At 46.5% G+C, this 20,717-nt stretch overlaps 1 pseudogene; it reads left to right on the top strand.

Moving 5' to 3' along the window:
• The first annotated feature begins 7,532 nt into the window (after positions 1-7,532).
• On the top strand, positions 7,533-12,143 carry LOC122690586 (annotated as a pseudogene).
• The last annotated feature ends 8,574 nt before the right edge of the window (positions 12,144-20,717 follow it).

The following is a 20,717-nucleotide window of genomic DNA, read 5'->3' as shown; positions in this document are numbered from 1 at the left end:
ATTACAGGAGGATGAGCTCTTCGGGGAGAAGGACTATTATTCTAGAGAGGGGGTGATTACATAGAGGTAGGACTTTATTTGTACAAGGGGCAACATTACTGCAGAGAGCTGACTAATATAATAGAGGGGAGATACAACAATAAATAGGGCTATGGCCATGTAGGGGGGATGTCACTGTGGAGAAAGTGAAAGTTCATCAGTCGTGTCTGACTCTAGAGATGCCATGGAATTCTCCAGGCTAGAATACTGGAGTGGGTAACCGTTCCCTTCTCCAGGGGATCTTCCTAACCCAGGGACTGAAGCCACGTCTCCCACAGTGCAGGCGGATTCTTTACCAGCTGAGCCACCAGGGAAGCCCTACTGTGGAGAGGGGACTCATAATCAAGGAGGACCCTTACTGTAGTGGGGGACTATTACTGTGGAGGGGGGAAAGTTGTAATAGGACGACTCTGATACCATGGGGACTGTTGCAGTATGGGAGGGACTATGAAAATACAGAGAACTATTACAATAAAGGGAACTATTACAGTAGAGGGGGACCATTCTGTGAGGGGGACTATTACAGAAGAGGCAGAACTATTTATGCAGGGAGGACTCTTACCATTTAGGGGGGCTATTACAATAGAGGAGGACTCTCACTGTTGAGAGATGATTATTCCAGTATATGTGAGACTATTATAGTAGAGGGTGGTCTATCATTGTAGAGTGGGGACTGTTACTGAAAAGAGGGGGCTACCACAAAGAGAGAGGGACTATTATAATAGGAGAGGACGATTACCTTAGAGGTGACTATTATAATGAATGGGGGTCTATAACTGCAGACAGGGACTATTACAATAGAAAGGGACTACTGAAACTGAGGAAGACTATTACTATAGAGGGGGAACTATTACGATATAGAAGGGACTACTAACATAGAGTAGGGACAACAGAAGGGGACTATTAGTGTAGAGGGGAAACTATGACAACAGAGGCAGGACTGTTATAGTAGAAGTGGGGCTTTGACTGTGGAAGGGGAATAGTGACAACAGAGGGAGATTATTAGATGAGAGACTATTGCCACAGAGACAGACTTATTACAATAGGGAGTGGACCATGACAGTAGACGGGGACGTTTACTGTAGAGGGAGATTATAGCAACGGAGGACTTTTACTCTAGAAGGGGGATATTAGATGCAGACTATTATAATTTAAGGGGACTACAAATAGGAAAAGGAGTACGTCAAGGCTGTATATTGTCACCCTGCTTATTTAACTTATATGCAGAGTACATCATGAGAAACGCTGGGCTGGAAGAAGCACAAGCTGGAATCAAGATTGCCAGGAGAAATATAAATAATCTCAGATATGCAGATGACACCACCCTTATGGCAGAAAGTGAAGAGGAACTAAAAAGGCTCTTGATGAAACTGAAAGAGGAGAGTGAAAAGTTGGCTTAAAGCTCAACATTCAGAAAACTAAGATCATGGCATCTGATCCCATCACCTCATGGGAAATAGATGGGGAGACAGTGGAAACAGTGTCAGACTTCATTTTTTTGGGCTCCAAAATCACTGCAGATGGTGGCTGCAGCCATGAAATTAAAAGATGCTTACTCCTTGGAAAGAAAGTTATGACCAACCTAAACAGCATATTAAAAAGCAGAGACATTAGTTTGCCAACAAATGTCCATTTGGTCAAGGCTATTGTTTTTCCAGTGGTCGTGTATGGATGTGAGAGTTGGATTGTGAAGAAAGCTGAGTGCCGAAGAATTGATGCTTTTGAACTGTGGTGTTGGAGAAGACTCTTGAGAGTCCCTTGGACTGCAAGGCGAGCCAACCAGTCCATCCTGAAGGAGATCAGCCCTGGGTGTTCACTGGAAGGACTGATGCTGAAGCTGAAACTCCAATACTTTGGCCACCTCTTGTGAAGAGTTGACTCATTGGAAAAGACCCTGATGCTGGGAGGGATTGGGGGCAGGAGGAGAAGGGGACGACAGAGGATGAGATGGCTCGATGGCATCACTGACTCGATGCCATGGCATGAGTTGAGTAAACCCTGGGATCTGGTGATGGACAGGGAGGCCTGGCGTGCTGCAATTCATGGGGTCGCAAAGAGTTGGACACGACTGAGCGACTGAACTGAACTGAACTGAATATTGTAGAAGAGGAACTATTACTGTAGGGTGCAATGACAATAGAAGGGGAGTAATACAATTTAGGAGGACTATTAGCACAGAGGGGGGACTATGACAGTAGAGGAGCACAGTTACTTTTGAAGTGGAATTTTGATAAAAGAGGGCTACTGCTCTAAACACTGTGACATTAGTGTTGGTTGTTCAGTCGTGTCTGACTCTTTGCAACTCCATGGACTGACACCATGGAGCCCGCCAAAATCCTCTGTCCATGGGATTCTCCAGGCAAGAATACTGGAGTGGGTTGCCATGCCGTTCTGCAACTATGATGTTAGAGGGGGCTGTTACTATAGAAGGAGAACTATTACTGTACAGGGTACAGTATGACAATAAAAGGGGAGTATTACTGTAGAGAGGGGACCATGACAACAGAAGGGGACTATTACTATAGAGAGACGACCTTAAGAATAGGGACAAGCCCTGTCCGTGGAGAGCAGTAAACACAAACATAAAGGCCCAGGCATGTGTTTGCCATGAAAGCAGTCCTGATGGCATGTGGACCACAGGCTCTGACTCAGGAGGAGCTGTGAGGGGAGGCTTCTGCCCAGGCAGGGACAGTGGATGCAGTTGGGGCTGGGCAGGCAGAACCAGTGGGTCACAGGCCCATGTTCTGACTGGTCCTGGGAATGATCAGGTCAGCCCCAACTGATGATTCTGGGGAGGGACTGGTCCGTGTGGCCGGGTCACGGAAGTGAGGATCCGAGTCTCTACAGGGAGGGGTCTTTGCAGAAAGTGTTTCCAGGACATGGTGGGTGAGGGAGGGGGTTCCTGGACCCTCAGGTCACCTTCAACACCATGAAGAGGGCTCTGTCCCCTCTCCCACGTGGAAAGACAAGGCACAGAGGCTTGGGAGTGAGATCAGGATCTGGGTTGGTGGACAAAAGTCCGCAGCTGCCACTCAGAAGTCATGGTTCATGTCTCCAGGTGATTGTGTTTTAAATCATCTCCTTCATGATGGGATGGCCACGCCTGGCCCCACGTGGGTAAAGTCTCCATAGTGGTTTTACTCATCTGTCCCCACTCCACCAGGACACCCACCAGAACAGGAGAGAGGGGACACTCAGACCCTGACTGGAGGCATTCCCAGCTTCTTAGCTGCTCAGGTGGGTGCTTCATCCTGGGAGCCTGTCCAGTCACTTTTACTGCAGCAACACCCACCCGATGGAGAGAGCGCCTCTGGGGAGTGAAGGGGGTGTGACCTAGTGTCTGGGCTCCATTGCCCCTAGGATGGAAGCTCCCAAACCTGGAGACCCCACAGGCTCAACTGGGCCCCTCTCAGCCCCAAGAGGAGGGGGCTGGTGCACAGCGTGAGGGTGGGGGATCCTCTGGAGGGGAACACCAGCTCTAGCCTCAGGGAGAACAGACTTGAGCTGCTGGGGTCTGTCTGTTGTTCCCTGTCTCCTCCCTCCCTTGCTCCACCTCAAACCCTCACTTCACCTCCTGTGTCTCTCTCTCTCCCCTCGCTCTGCTTCTGTCTGTCTCTCTTCATGTCTCTGTCCATTTCTCTCTGTGTCTTAGTCTCTCTGTCTCTAGAGCTCTTCTCCCCTCTCCACCACCCAATCCTCCTTTCTCTTGGAGAGAAATCCACTGTTTCTCATTTCTCAGAGCTACCCCTCTGTGCCGCCAGCACTGGGTCTTCTGCACGTCCTGATTTAATTAAGCAAAGCCCCATTTCCTCCCCCAGATCTCCCAGGTTCCACCTCCGATGGGCTGGCAGGTGAGCTTGCCCGGCTCCTTCCTGTGCCACCACTGTGAACGTGGACTGGATGTCAGCACTGAGTTCTCCTCTCTGGGACGTGCCTCTGCACCACCTCTCCATCCCAGGTGAGGCCCCGCAGGCTCAGCTTGGCAGGGATGCGGCTAGGAGATGGGTCCAATGTGGGAAACCTCAGTGCTAAACATGCACCCATGCAGGCACTCACTGGCACACTGAACACACACACACACCAAACACACACACATAGATACACCAAACACACACACACACACACCAAACACACAAGCACACACACTGCACACACATACATACACACACCAGCACCTTCCCTTCTCTGTCCACTTTATCCCATTCAACCCGGAAGGTATGTGAACCTTTGAGAGCCTGCCTTGAGGACACATGCCAGCCACCCTGGGGGGGTTTGTGCTTTCTCAGCAACTCTGTCCTACTCCTGGGGACCCCTCACCTTTCCACCCACCTTTTCCATCAGAGCTTGTGCTGCACCTTCTGCACTTGAGCCTGGATGGCCCAAAGTTTAAGGTGTCCACCTCTCCCCAAACAACTCAGTAAGTGGTACCGGAACTATCTAATTAAAATGAGGAACCTTTGACTCCAGCCAGTTTGGATGCAAAAAGTGCTGCAAAGCTCAGCCATGGGCAGGCATCTCACCTTGGGGATGCCCCATGCTGACCAGGCAGGTGGGCACTTCCAGGGTGACACTACTGTGCTCAGGCCATCAGAGGGGCAGCCACCAGACACCGTGGCCTGGGAGGGGAGGGTCCCTGCCACACAGCACCACCCTGCTCACCTCCTCAATGTGCAAATGTGCCCCTTTCTCCACCAGCACTCCTCTGGCCATGCGGACACCGGGAACTGACCTGGCTCTGTGATCCTGGGCACTGCCCGCTGGGAGCACACATGGACAGTTGGACAAACAGGAAGTGCTGTTTTCTATGGAAGGCAGCTTTAGACCCTTTCTCACCCTCTCGACCGCTGTGAGGTTCTATGCCGGCCACCCCATCCCTGGAAGAAGGGGCCCCTACGTGGCCCTGCCCTTGAGGGTGTGGAGCAGACAGGGAACCATGGACCTGGTCTCTCAGCCCTTCTGGGTGCTTCCCCGTGGGGAAGGCTGTGGGGGCCCCACAAGGAGGAGGCTTCCGAGTCTTCAGGCCTCCTCCATCCAGAGGGGCCCTTGGCCGCTCTCCTTCCTGTACCCCGTACATAATAACTGGTGATGCCTCTCCCCCAAGCCCGGGCACCACTCATCTGCTTCTGTCTTTGTAAATTGGCCTGTTCTGGACATCTCTTATAAATGGACACGTAGCATGTGTCCTTCTGTGTCTGCTTCTCTCACTGACCATCGTGTGTTCAAGGTCCATCCACGAAGTAGGGTGTGTCAGAACGTCACTCCTTTTCATGGTGAGTCATACACCACTGTGTGCATGGACCACATACTACTGACCCACCCATCCACCCATCCACCCACACACCCACCCACCCACTCACCTATCCATCCCCTCATCCATCCATCTAACCACCCACCCACACACCCACCCACCCACTCACCTATCCATCCCCTCATCCATCCATCTAACCACCCACCCACACACCCACCCACCCACTCACCTATCCATCCCCTCATCCATCCATCTAACCACCCACCCATCCACCCACCCATCCATCCATAAATCTATCCATCCATCATCCATCCATCCATCCACCAACCAGTCCATCATCCACCCATCCACTGATCCAACCCCACTGACCCAACCATTGCCCAACCCTCCCTCTATCCATCCATCCACCTGCCCACCATCCATTCACCCATCCATCCACTCTTCCGTAACATCACCAAATCAAATTATATTATGAACTTGTAAATCTTCTTTCCCATCCCTTGACCCTGAGAATAAATAAGAAAAAAAAAAAAAAAAAACAGAGAAAGAAATAAAGCTAGTTCAAACGTATGTTCAGAGACAGAAAGGAAGGATTTCTGGATCATCCCCGGGTGACCGCTAAAGTGTGAACCTATCCACACTGTCTCTGAAACAGATCACACAGATTTAAAAGGAAAAAGAATAAATGAAATTACACATGACCCACAACACTGGCATCATAAAGAGCCTGAAAATACTATGAAAGTACTTGTAACTAGAGAGGGTCTCTCTGTGCTATGTCGTGTCTGACTCTTTGCAACAACATGGACTGTTCCCACCAGGCTACAATGTCCATGGGATTCTTCAGGCAAGAATACTGGAGTGGGTTGCCATGCCTTCCTCCAGGAGATCTTCCCCAGCCAGAGAGCCTCCCAGAAAGGTAGGAAAGGACACGGCTTTACTCTGGAACCAGCCTGAAACCAGAAAGGGGACTCATGTACTAAGAGCAGCACAGTCTGAAGTCACAGAGGCTGGGGGAACTGGGAGGGGAAGGGGGAGGCTGGGTCCCGCACTTTGTGCAGCTGAGCTGACACCAGAGCTCCTTCCTGGTCCCAGAGAAGCAACAGTTGTGTTCCCATGTCCTCTGAGGTGGGTTTGTGTTTGCACCCCGGCACCTCCTCCAGGGAGACTTTCTTGGTGGCTAAGACAGTAAAGAATCAGCCTGCAATGCAGCGGACCCAGGTTTGCTCCCTGGGCCGGGAAGATCCATGGAGGAGAGGAGAAAATGGCACCCCACTGTAGTATTCTCACCTGGGAAATCCCATGGACAGAGGAGCCTGGCAGGCTACAGTCCATGGGGTCACAGAGAGTCGAGACGACTGAAGCAACTGAGAACACATGCACACACTCCCACCCCTCCCCTGTAGTGCTTCTCCTGGGTGGATCGGGGATTTTGTGGGGTGGAGAGAAGCTGGATGGGAAGCAGTCATTGTGGAGGATGTAGAGGAGTCAATGCTGGGGGCCCTGTCTGTGGGGAGGGGGCACCCAACTGACAGTGGTCCTGTCACTGGCACAGGTTAGCCAGGGGTTGGAGGCTGGGCTGGGTAGAGAACCCACCTGGTTCTCTGGGCCCAGGTGCCCCCAGGAGCAGGGGCCCTCCTGGAGGGGACAGATGACTATCAAGCACAGCTCTTGCCTTGTGTCATTGCTTCCTCCTGGGAGATCCCCGGCTGCTGGAATCCTTCTCAGGGCATCTGATGGGCAGAGAGCCAGGGCTGGAATGTGGGCAAACCTCATTCCCGCTTGCATCAGGTGCCTGCAGCCTGGCCTTAAGAGCTCACACCCAGAGGAGGGAGCGAGCAGTAGGGCGTCCACCAGAACCTGGGAGTCCTGCAGGACTCGGGTCCCTCTGCTCTGAGGGTCCCTTGGTGCCAGGGTCCCTCTGTTCTGTGTCCCTCCAGGGCAGGGTCCCTCCGTCCTGGGGGGCCTCAGTGCCGGGGTCTCAAGTGGGATGGCTGCCAAGGAGAACTGGGTTGTGTGCGGGGTGGGGGGCATTGTTGGTGGTCTTTCAAGGGGTGCTGAAGGTCATTTGCTGCAGCAGCACCTAATTTAATCCTTGTAGAGGTGGATGGCAAGTGCCTGTGTGTAGCTGACAATATTCATATGAGTCTTTGCTTTTTCTTTTAATTTGGATTGGGTGGGGGCGCTCTGACTTCCTTTCCCATTTTTTCCCCATGTTTTATCCTCATATTTTTTTTTGTCCGTCATGACTTTCTACAGAGAACACAGTACCATTTTCTGCTGCTAGTTTATGTTAATATTAGTTTTTTGCTTTTTCTTTTATCTTGGATGGAGAGAATCTATTATTTTCTTTCCCTTTTTTTATCCTTATGTTTTCTTGTTTTTCCTTTATGACTCCTTGTAGAGGACACAGTACATTTTCTGCTACAAATTTATATTAGGGCTTCCCTGGTGGCTCAGTTGGTAAAGAATCTGCTCACAATGCCGGTGACATGGGTTCGATTCCTGGGTTGGGAAGATCTCCTGGAGAAGGGAATGGCAACCCACTCCAGTAATCTTGCCTGGATAATTCCATGGACAGAGTGACCTGGGGGGCTACAGTCCACTGGATAGAAAAGAGTTAGAAACAACTGAACAACTTTCACTTTTCAATTTATGTTAAAGTTATTTTTTGCTTTTTCCTGTCTTATTTGTGTGGTGGACAGATGTTTCTTCCTTTCGTTCTGCCCGCTTGATTCCTTCTTGCCTTTCCTAGTACTGTTTCTGGGGGTGGGCACAGACCTTTGTGGGTCTTTGAAGGGCTATTATTCTAGAGGGGGTATGATTACATAGAGGTAGGACTTTATTTGTACAAGGGGCAATATTACTGTAGAGAGCTGACTAATATGATAGAGGGGAGATACAATAATAAATGGGGCTATGACCATGTAGGGGGGATGTCACTGTGGAGAAAGTGAAAGCTGATCACTCATGTCTGACTCTAGACAGGCCATGGAATTCTCTAGGCCAGAATACTGGAGTGCATAACCTTTCCCTTCTCCAGTGGATCTTCCCAACCCAGGGACTGAAGCCACGTCTCCCACAATGCAGGCAGAATCTTTACCAGCTGAGCCACCAGGGAAGCCCTACTGTGGAGAGGGGATTCATAATCAAGGAGGACCCTTACTGTAGTGGGGGACTATTACTGTGGAGGGGGGAAAGTTATAATAGGATGACTCTGATACCATGGGTCTTTTGTATCCTCATGTCCAAGGGTCCAGCTTGGGTATTTGGAGCCTGGGCTGGTGAACCCACAGGGCACTTCCACCCAGGGACTGCCTGAGAGGAGGATGAGGCTGGACTCTGCAGGAACACCCCCCCAAGACCACAATCTGGACCCGGGCTGTGTGCTCCATGTGACCAGTGACCCTGGAGACCCTGTTCCCAGAAGCAGGGCCTCAACCCCGGCAGCACCAACACTTTTGATTTCACAGTGGATGATGTGGCCCTCATTGGGCGTCCTCAGTGCATGCCCAGCCCCTGAGCGGGGGGCCGCCCTCTGTGCCCAGCACAGGTGACTGACCTCTGTGTGCAGGTGCTGAGCATCACGAAGCAGCTGGGTGCCGGCGTGAGGACCTGCGGATGGCGCACAGAGAGGAGGGCACTGAGGGGAACCTGCACTCTACCACATGGTGTACACGATGGCCCTCGTGGAGGTGGGGGCGGGGGCAGGGGGTATGGACAGGGGGCCCGCCAGCCAGGGACACCCACGTCTGGTCAAGGCAGGACGGGGAGGGCCTCTGAGGGGATGGGCTCACGTCCACTCAGAGGGACATCTGGTCACTCCAGGCAGGAGAGGCAGACCTCTAAGGGGAAAACACAGGTCCACTCCAGTTTGAAGATGCTGACCTCTAATGGAATGGACACACATCCACTCAGATGGACACACATCCACTCAAATGGACACACGGTCACTACAGGCAGGAGAGGCTGACCTTTAAGGGGACAAAACAGGTCCACTCCCATTAGAAGACACTGATCTCTAAGGGGATGGATACACTCCTCCTGGCAGGAGAGGGCTGACCTCTGGCATCAGGCACTCAGAATTCCCGAGAAACATGCATTTCTGAACTCACACCTCTACCCCTGGCCTCTGGGGTGTCTCCCAGAATTTGACTAAACCAGGTTCCTGACACGACTTTTCCTGTGTCCAGTTTTGGGGTGTCCAGTCCATTCTCTCGGCTGCTGGCCAAGTCACTTAATGTTTCACTCTGGCCTCGGCCCCCGGTGCCCCCAGCACAGAACCTAATGACCCTTGGAGGTTCCGGCCTGGGCCTCACTGTGAATGTACCCTGCTGGCCTCCCACCCTCCCTGGAGTACAGACTTCACACAGTATTATAAGCACTGCTCTCTGCTGCTGTGCTCACACACACACACACACACACACACACACACACACACATGCATATCCATGCACACACAGACCCTGAACACATGCACACATGTGTGTGCACCTGTACCTACAGGAGCGTGTACATACACACACAGAAACACACACACACACACACACACCAGAGCAATGCCACAGCTCCCCACTGCCACTCAGGAGAGGCTGGGTCCCTTGGGAGCAGGCGCCATGCTTTATGTCTCTGTGTGTCAGGACCCCCAAACACGTGTGTAGAGTGGCTGTACTGGGGGAAGTCCCCACCCATGCCCCTCTGTCTCTCAATACAAGGCCCCTCTCCTCCATCCCTGCCCAGAATGCCCTCCTGGAGATCTCGGAGTGGCTGGAGAACCACCCCCAGGAGGTGGTTATCCTGGCATGCAGGAACTTTGAGGGCTTGATGGAGGACCTGCAAGAGAACCTGATGGGCTGCATGAAGAACATCTTTGGGAACATGCTGTGTCCCCGTGGGGTGAGCAGGGGTCACAGGCTCCCCATGCTCTCGTCAGCGGGAGCACTAGGCTTCACTGTAATCCGACTATCTGCTCGCTGCGTGAAGCTGATTCAGACTCCAGGTGATGCCACTAATGGAACCCCAGTAATCCACCCACCACTGTCTCCACTCAAACACCCCAGTAACCAGCCCATCACTGGTCACAGGCATGCCCAATAATCCACCCTGCCCAGTCTCTATTCAGGCACTCCCAAAATCCATCAATCACGCCTCAACATGCCCCAGTAATCCACCCGCCATTTCCTATCAGAAATCCCAATAATCTACCCACCTCTGTTTCCACTCAGGTATGTACCCCAATAATTGACCCATCACTGCTCAAGGCACCCAAGTAATCTACCCACCACTGTCTCCACTCAAATACCCCAAAAATCTACCAATCACTGCTCAAGACACCCCAATAACTGAGTCATCACCTTCTCCACTCAGACACCCCAGTAATCTACCCACTAGTGTCTCTACTCAGACATGTCATTATTCCACCCATGACTATCTCTTCTCACAGAGAACCCAATAACCATTCCATCACTTTTCATAGACACCCCAATAATCCACACACTGCTGTAGCTTCTGGGACACCCCCAATACCTGACACAATGTGTCACAAGGCACCCCAATAACCACTGTGCACACGTCTCATGGGCACCTGGATGATTCTCCCCACAGGAGGTGCCAACTCTGTGCCAGCTGTGGTCCCGGGGCCAGCAGGTCATCCTGTGGTACAAGGACGAGGCATCCATGAGTCAGCATGCACAACTGTGGCCCAGTATCCCCTACTGGTGGGGGAACCAGGTGAAGCACCTATACCTCGTCCACTACCTGGAGCACATGAAGAGCTGCAGCCACCCAGGTGAGTGCCACCTTCACACCAGGACAACTGGTCACAGGCATGTCCTAGCACAAGGGGCTGGGTTTGGGTTCAAGTGGATAAATGGAACAGGACATATTAGGGGACGTTATTCTGTTCAACACATGGAGAACAGGGCATGGACATCCTTGGGGATGTTACTGTGTCCACCACAGGGGGTCAGGATGTAGACAGGATGTGAACATCCGTGTGGAATTATTGTGTCCACCACACGGGGTCAGGACGTGGACATCTCTGGTGTCACTGTCCAGCCCGCCTGCCCTCTGTAACAGGAGAAATTCATCAGTCAACACCCCTGTGAGTCCCTGCTGTCTGAACTTGGGTCTCTGTCGGACATCTGAATCTCTGACCACGGAGAGGGCCAGAGTCTGGGGGGTGATGGCACAGCTTGGTGACTGTGTGGGCAGGTGACCCCATGGGTTATTTGTCACATGGGCAGGAGATGTGTGGGTTGGTGGCCCTGTGGGTGGGTGACCATGTGGGTGGGTGACCGGTTTGAGCTCCTGCCTGCAGGGTGGGTTACCATGTGAGTTGCTGACCTGTTGAGTGGGTGACCGCATAGGCGGGTGATGGTGTGAGGGGGTAATCATGTGGACAGGTGACCATATGACCTCGCAGGTTAGTGACCCCATGGGTGGGTGACCACGTGGGTTGGTGGCCACGTGGAGGGATCAGCACATCAGGTAGTGACCCCGTGGGTGGGTGACCGACCATGTGAGTCGGTGACCACATGGTCTGGTTTGTCACATGACTCTGTGGGTTAGTGACTGCACATGTAGGTGGCTGACCCCACAGCTGGCACCATGAACTGCAGCCCCTCTCTTGTCCCAGGCAGGCTGTTCATGGTCGGCATCAACCTCACGGAGAACCTGCACTTTGTCCTCATCCACCCGGCCTGGTCCCTGGCTCCACTACCTTTGCACATGGGTGTGGGGCCACTGTCCGGGGTCAGCTGCCGGCTATACCAATACCATCGCAGGCGACTTCATCTGGGCCATAGGGTTTGTTGGCGACGTCATCAGGTTGAACCAGAAGCTGCTTCAGGGCTGACAGATGGCTCGTGTCTGGAGCTGGGCATCACGGAGGCTGCGTTCCATCACGTCATGTGATGTTACCAGCCTGAACGGGAAACCGCCTTGGGGCTGATGGAGGACACACTGAGGGGCTGGGCATTGCGGAGGCCACTCCTCGTTCACATCCTGTGATGTCACTGGGCTGAACTGGAAGCTGCTTCGAGGATGCCGGACGGCATGTGGGTGGAGCTGGGTGTCACGGAGGCTGCGTCTCAGTCACGTTGTATGCCGTCACCGGCCTAAACCGGTAGCTGCCTTGGGTCTGACGGATGGTGCATTTAGGAGCTGGGCATTGCAGAGGCTATTCTCAGCCCTGTCCTGCAGGGCTAGTCATCCGTCCGCCCGTCCACTGAACGTTGGAGACTGCAGAGGTGTGGCCAGGTGGCAGGGTCCATGGTCTCCTCGGGCCTCCGTGTGTCTCTTGGTGAATGCAGGGTGTGAGGTGATGATTGAAGGTGAGTGCATGATTTATACAATCACATCCTCAGGGAGACACACCCGGTCCATGGCTTCCCTGTAGGAGAGTCTGGGTTGTCCCCTCCCCCTGGCACCGAGAGCAGCAGACGGTGACCCCCAGCTCGGGAGGTGGGGGAGGCAGTATGGCAGTGGCTATATCTTTCCGTGTGTGCTTTACGTTTCTCTTCTCTTCTTATCTATTTGTAAGGCCTCCTCAGACAACCACTTTGCCGGTTTGCAATTTCTTTTCTTGTGGATGCTTTTGATCACCACCTCCTGTACAATGTTGGGAACCTCCATCCATAGGTCTTCTGGTGCTGTGTGTGCCAGGCCTAACCCGTGAGTCTATTTGTCCCTTCCAATGTATACTCACAAGGGATTTGAATAAAGCAAAGAACCACAGGGACACAGTAGAATGGGAAAGACTAGGGATCTCTTCAGGAAAATTAGACATGCCAAGGGAACATTTCATGCAAAGACAGGCACAATAAAGCACAGAAACGTTATGGGCCTAACTAAAACAGAAGAGATTAAGAAGAGGTAGCAAGAATACACAGAAGAACTGTTAAAAAAAAAAAAAAAGATCTTATTATCCTGGATATACACGATGGTGTGTTCACTCACTTAGAGCCAGACATCCGGGAGTGCAAAGTCAACTGGGCCTTAGGAAGCAGCAGTACGAACAAAGCTAGTGGAGGTGATGAAATTCCAGCTGAGAGCTTTCAAATCCTAAAAGATGGTGCTGTTAAAGTGGTGCACTCAATAGGCCAGCCAGTTTGGAAAACTTGGCAGTGGCCTCAGGACTGAGAAAAGTCAGTTTTCGTTTCAATCCCAAAGAAGGGCAATGCCAAACAATGTTCAAACTACCGCTCGGCTGCACTCATTTCACATGCTAGCAAGATAATGCTCGAAAACCTTCAAGCTAGGCTTCAACAGTATGTGACCCGAGAACTTCACAGACCCCACATTCAAACAGTTGATTCTAAATGCACAGTGATACCACAAAGATGGTCAAGATAACGACACAGGATGTGATTTTATGTATGTCTAAGTCAGTGAAACAAAATATTCACTGCAAGGTACATACTTTTTTTAGCTTGAAAAATCTTATATTTGAATATAAAACATCCTGCTGAAATTGAAAAATATGTTTTAAAGTGAAATTCATTCTTAATTGTCAATTATTTTGAGCCTGTGGAAGAAAGAAAATATAATTACATTCATTGGCACTACTTCAGTTCAGTTCAGTCACTCAGTCATGTTCAAATCTTTTCATTGGGTGCTGCTTAAATTTTCACAGACGTTTTTTTCTTAAAAATTCCCTTATAGTTTTAACATCTTAATTAGATATAAAATGATCAGTAGATTTTATACTATGTTTTCTGGACATTTTCATCTCCTTTAATTTATGAATGTAATTAGAATGTTTTTCTGTTGAATGAGTATTAAAAATGACTCCTCTCTCTTGTGTGGAACACTGTTTACACTAGTGTTGGGAGATATTTTATTGCCTAAAACCTTTTATAATTCAGCTCTACAATCTAGGTTTTTTGTTTGTTTGTTTTCCTTTGCTTAGGCTGAGAATTTTCTCATCTATTTTTAGTATCTTCAGAGTTTCTGTTAGGAATGTGTGTCTGCTGTTGTTTACTTGCACCGTCGTGTCCAACTCTTTGCCACCCCATGGGCTGTGAGCCCACCAGTCTCTTCTGTTCACAGGGATTCTCCAGGCAAGAATGCTGGGGTGGGTTGCCATGCTCTCCTGCAGGGGATCTTCCTGACCCAGAGATGGAATTCGCATCTGCCACAGCTCCTGCATTGCAGGCGGATTCTTTACCACTGAGTGAAACTGGATCTTGTATATGTGAAACCCACTTTAATTATGAAGATTCATAATCAGTGAAAAACAAAGATGGAGAAGCCCAAAGAAGCATTTATCTTTAACCAATTAATAATAAGAAAAAAAAACCCTTCATTTCAATTTGCCTTCATTTATTTTTTCAATTAAATTTTCATTGAAGGATAATTACTTTCCAGAATTTTGTTGTTTTCTGTCAAACTTCAACATAACAGTCTTTCTAACTCATAGTTTCTCTTCAATATCATCTTATTCTGTGAAAATAACTTCTTTTAACATTTCTTACAGACAAGGTATCTGCTGAGAATGAATTCCCCAATGTTTTGTTCATATGAGAATATCTCCTTCTCCTTTGTTTTTGAAGGATAATATTCCTGGATGTAGAAGTTAATTTCAGTAGTTTAAAAAAAATACGTTTGATTTATTGAAATGTTGTACCTGTGCCATGAATTTACTAGTTAAGCTGTATAATTCATTGATTTGTAACTTATTCATAGGTTGAATAACCATAACCACAGCCTCATTCTAGAGTATTTTCATCACTCCAATTGGGAAACACTCTCCTGCTGGCAGACATTTTCCATTTCCCCCTTCATCTGGGTCCTTGCATTCACTCCTCTATTTTCGGTCTTCAGAGAATTACCTAATCTGAGACATACGTGTTCCCACGAACAGAATAATGCAATACACAGCATTTTGTTCCCAGCTTCTTTTAATTAACACGATCATTTCAGAGCTCTAGCATGTTATAGCTTATATAAGAACTCCATTCATTTGATGGCCAAATAATTTTGTATTTCATGTTTTATTTATTCGATCACCAGTTGATGGACATTTGAGTTATTTCAATGTTGTTTTCCTTTTTGAAGTTTATCTCTTTTTAAAATTTATTTATTTTTAATTTAATAATTGTAAAATTTTAAATTTAATGGCCTTTTCTGCATCTATTTAGGTTATCATATGATTTTTAGCTTTCCTATGGTTAATATGGTGTGTCACATTGATTGATTTGTGAATATTGAAGAATCCTTGCATCCCTGGAATAAAGCCAACTTGATCATGGTTTTTGATGTGTTGTTGAATTCTGTGTGCTAAAATTTTGCTGAGGATTTTTTGCATCTATGTTCATCAGTGATATTGGCCTGTAGTTTTCTTATTTGGTCTTTGTCTGGTTTTGGTATCAGGGTGATGGTAGTCTTGTAGAATGAGTTTGGAAGTGTTCCTTCCTCTGAAATATTTTTGAGAGAGTTTTAGAAGGATAGGCATTTCCTCATCTCTGAATGTTTGATGGAATTCACCTGTGAAGCCATCTGGTCCTGGGCTTTTGTCTTTTGGGAAATTTCTTGGTCACAGCTTCGATTTGGAGCTTGTAATTGGGTGGTTCATAATTTCTATTTCTTCCTGTTTCAGTCTTGGAAGATTGAGCTTTTCTAAGCATCTGTCCATTTCTACCAGGTTATCTATTTTATTGCCATAGAGTTGTTCATAATAGTCTCTTATAGTCCTTTGTGTTTCTGCATTTTCTGTTGTAATCTCTCCTTTTTCATTTCTAAGTTTGTTGATTTCATTCTTCTCTCTATGTTTCTTGATGAGTCTGGCTAAAGGTTTGTCAATTTTGTTTACCTTCTCAAAGAACCAGCTTTTAGTTTGTTAATGTTTGCTATTGTTTCTTTCATTTATTTTTCATTTATTTCAGCTCAGATTTTTATGATTTCTTTCCATGTACTAATTTTGGCTATTTTGTTTTGTTTTTCTTTATCAGTTGTTTTAGGAGTCAACTGAGCTTGTCTATTCAATGCTTTTCTTGTTTCTTGAGTTAGGATTGTATTGCTACAAACTTCCCTCTTAGAACTTCTTTTCCTGCATCCCATAGATTTTGAGTTGTCGTGTTTTCATTGTCATTTTTTTCTAGAAAATTTTCGATTTCCGTTTTGATTTCTTCTGTAACCTTTTGGTTAGTTAGAAATGTGTTGTTCAATCTCCATGTGTTTGTGTTTCTTACAGTTTTTTTTTCTCCTAATTGATATCAAGTCTCATAGTGTTGTGGTCAGAAAAGATGCTTGATGCAATTTCAATTTTGTTAATTTTACTGAGGTTTGATTTGGGACCCACGATGTGGTCTCTCCTGGAAAATGTTCCCTGTGCACTTGAGAAGAAGCTGTATTCTTCTCCATTTGAATGGCATGTCCTGAAGATATCAGTGAGATTCATCTCATCTCATGTATCATTTAAGACATATGTTTCTGCATTAATTTTCTGTTTTGATGATCTGTCCATTGGTGTGAGTGGGGTGTTAAAGTCAACTCTGATTTTTTTACTGTCAATTTCTCTTTTAATGTCTGCTAATGTTTGTCTTATGTATTGAGGTGCTCCTGTGTTGGGGGCATAGATGTTTACAATTGCTATGTCTTCATCTAGTATTGATCCCTTCATCACTATGTAGTGTCCTTCCTTATCTATTGAAATCTTCTTTAGCTTAAGGTCTGATATGCGGATTGCTATTCCATCTTTCTTTTGATTCCCATTTGCATGGCATATATGTTTCCATCCTGTCACTTTCAGTCTGTATGTGTCTTTAGGTTTGAAGTGGGTTTCTTATAGACAGCAGGTACATGGGTCTTTTTCTTTTAAATTAATGTATTCATTTTAATTGGAGGCTACTTACTTTGCAGTATTGTGGTGGTTTTTTGCCATATATTGAGTTGAATCAGCCATGGGAGTACATGTCTTCCCCATCCTGAAACCCTTACCGCTTCTCTCCCCATCCCACCCCTCAGGGTTTCCCCATTACAGCGGCTTTCAGTGCCCTATGTCATGCATCAAAGTTGGGACAGGTGACGTTTTCTATATATAGGTCTTTTGTTTCTTTAGGTAGTTTTATTCCTAAGTATGTCATTCTTTTCATTGCAATGCTGAAAGGGATTGCTTCTTAATTTCACTTTCTGTTTTCTCATTCTTAGTGTATTGAAATGCAAAGGATTTATGTGTATTAATTTTATATCCTGCAACTTTTCTATATTCATTGATTAGCTCTGGTGGTGTCTTTAGGGCTTTCTGTGTAGAGGATCATGTTATCTGCAAACAGTGAGAGTTTTATTTCTTCTTTTCCAATTTGGATACCCTTTAAATTTTTTCTTCTCTCATTGCTATGGCTAAAGCTTCCAAAACTATGTTGAATAGTAGTGGTGAGAGTGGGCACTCTTGTCTTGTTCCTGACTTTAGGGATAATGCTTTAAAATTTTCGCCTTTGAGGATAAAGTATGCTATGTTTTTATCATATTTGACTTTTATTATTTGAGTTGTGTTCTTTCTGTGCCTGCTTTCTGGAGCGTTTTTATCATCAGTGCATGTTGAAGTTTGTCATAGGGTTTCTCTACATCTATGGAGATAATCATATGGTTTTTATCTTTCAGTTTGTTAATGCAATTTATCACATTGATTGATTTGCAAATATTGAAGAATCCTTGCATCCATGGAATAAACCCACTTGGTCATGATGTCTGACCTCTTGAATATATTGTTGGATTCTGTTTCCTAGAATTTGTTGAAGATTTTTCATGTATGTTCATCAGTGATATTGGCCTGTAGTTTTCTTTTTTTGTGGCATCTTTGTCTGGTTTTGGGATTAGGGTGATGGGGGCCTCATAAAATGAGTTTGGGAGTTTACCGTGTGCAATAATTTGAAAGAGTTTGAGTAGGATAGGCGTTAGCTCTTTAATTGTTTGCTGGAATTCACCTGTGAAGCCAGCTGGTCCTGGGATTTTGTTTGTTTGAAGATATTTTATTACAGTTTCAATTTCCATGCTTTTGATGGGTCTGGTAAGATTTTCTATTTCTTCTTGGTTCAGTTTTGGAAGGTTATACTTTTCTAAGAATTCATCCATTTCTTCCAAGTTTTCCATTTTATTTTCATATAGCTGCTGATAGTAGTCTCTTGTGATCCTTTGTATTTCTGTGTTGTCTGTTGTGATTTCTCCATTTCCATTTCTAATTTTGTTGATTTGATTCTTCTCCCTTTTTATCCTGATGTGTCTGGCTAGTGGTTTGTCTATTTTATTTATCTTCTCAAAGAACCAGCTTTTAGTTTTGTTGGGTTTTGCTATAGTATGGTTTTTTTTTTTTTTCACTTCTTTCTGCCCTGATTTTTATGATTTCTTTCCTTCTACTAACCCTGGGGTTCTTCATTTCTTCTTTCTCTAGTTGCTTTAGGTGTAAAGTTAGGTCATTTATTTGATGTTTCTCTTGTTTCTTGAGGTAAGGTCTTATTGCTATCAACTTGCCCCTTAGCACTGCTTTACTGAATGGCATAGATTTGGGTTCTCGTGTTTTAATTTTCATTTGTTTCTATGCATATTTTGATTTCTTTTTTATTTCTTCTGTAATCTGTTGGTTATTCAGAAGCACATTGTTTAGCCTCCATATGTTTTTATTTTTAATAGTTTTTTTTCCCTGATGTTGACATCTGATCATACCTCATTGTGATCAGAAAAGATGTTCAAAATGATTTCGATTATTTTGAATTTACCAAGGCTAGATTCATGGCCCAGAATGTGATCTATTTTGGAGAATGTTCCATGTGCACCTGAGAGAAAGGTGAATTTCATTGTTTTGGGGTGAAATGTCCTATAGATATCAATTAGGTCTAACTGGTCCATTGTATCATTTAAATTTGTGTTTCCTTGCTAATTTTCTGTTTGGTTGATGTATCCATAGGTGTGGATGGCATATTAAAGTCTTCTATTCTTATTGTGTTACTGTTAATTTCCCCTTTCCTGCTTGTTAGCATTTGCATTATGAATATTGAGCTTCTCCTATGTTGGGTACATATATATATTCTGGGTTTGATCTTTTGATTCTTATGTAGTGTCCTTTGTCTCTATACACAGCCTTTCTTTCAAAGTCTATTTTATCTGATATGAGTATTGATACTCCTGCTTTCTTTTGGTCTCCATTTGCGTGACATACCTTTTTCCAAACCTTTATGTTCACTCTGTATGTGTCCCTTGGTATGAGGTGGGTCCCTTGTAGATAGCATGTGTACGGGTCTGCTTTTGTAACGATTTTACAATACTTCCTTTGTCGTGTAGCTATCCATTTGCTGATGCCTCTGTCCAGTCATCAGTTGACCTTTTTCCTTGGTGCATTTTCTGGTAAATTGCAGACATCAGTATGTCTCTCTGTAAGTATTTCAGCAAGCCTGCCATTTAGTAGTGAGCCGTGTTTGTTTACAGCAGTTTTCTTTGGATATAAACTTTCCATACAATGAAATATACGAATCTTTTTTTTTTCTAGTCATGCTGCTTTTTAATTGAAGTATAGTTGATTTACAATGTTGTGTTCAGCTCAGTTCAGTTCAGTTGCTCACTCATGACTGACTCTTTGTGACCCTGTGAACTGCAGCATGCTAGGCCTCCCTGTCCATCACCAACTCCTGGAATTTACCCAAAGTCAGGTTCATTGAGTTGGTGATGCCTTCCAACCGTCTCATCCTGTGTCGTCCACTTCTCCTCCTGAACTCAATCTTTCCGAACATCAGTGTCTCTACAAAGGAGTCAGCTCTTCGCATTAGGTGGCCAAAGTGTTGGAGTTTCAGTTTCAACATCAGTCCTTCCAACACCCAGGACTGATCTCCCTTAGGATGGACTGGTTGGATCTCCTTGGAGTCCAAGGGACTCTCAAGAGTCTTCTCCAACACCACAGTTCAAAAGCACCAATTCTTCAGGGCTCACCTTTCTTTATAGTCCAAATCTAACATCCATACGTGACTACTGGAAAAACCATAGCCTTGACAAATGAACCTTTGTTGACAATGTAATGTCTCCACTTTTTAATATGCTGTCAAGGTTGGTCATAACCTTTCTTCCAAGGAGTAAGCGTCTTTTAATTTCATGGCTGCAGTGACCATCTGCAGTGATTTTGGAGCCCCCAAAAATAAAGTCAGCCACTGTTTCCCCATCTATTTTCCATGAAGTGATGGGATCGGATGCCTTGATCTTGGTTTTCTGCATGTTGAACCTTAAGCCAACTTTTCACTCTCCTCTTTCACATTCATCATGACGCTCTTTAGCTCTTCTTCACATTCTGCCATAAGGGTGGTGTCATCTGCATATCTGGGTTTATTGATATTTCTCCCAGCAGTCTTGATTCCAGATTGTGCTCATTCCAGCCTAGAGTTTCTCATGATGTACTCTGCATATAAATTAAAAAAGCAAGGTGACAATATACAGCCTTAAAGTACTC

Source organism: Cervus elaphus, chromosome X, assembly GCF_910594005.1.
Source record: "Cervus elaphus chromosome X, mCerEla1.1, whole genome shotgun sequence".
Classification (NCBI taxonomy): domain Eukaryota; kingdom Metazoa; phylum Chordata; class Mammalia; order Artiodactyla; family Cervidae; genus Cervus; species Cervus elaphus.
Note: the sequence above shows the minus strand (reverse complement) of the source record. Positions and strands in the feature narration are given on the sequence as shown.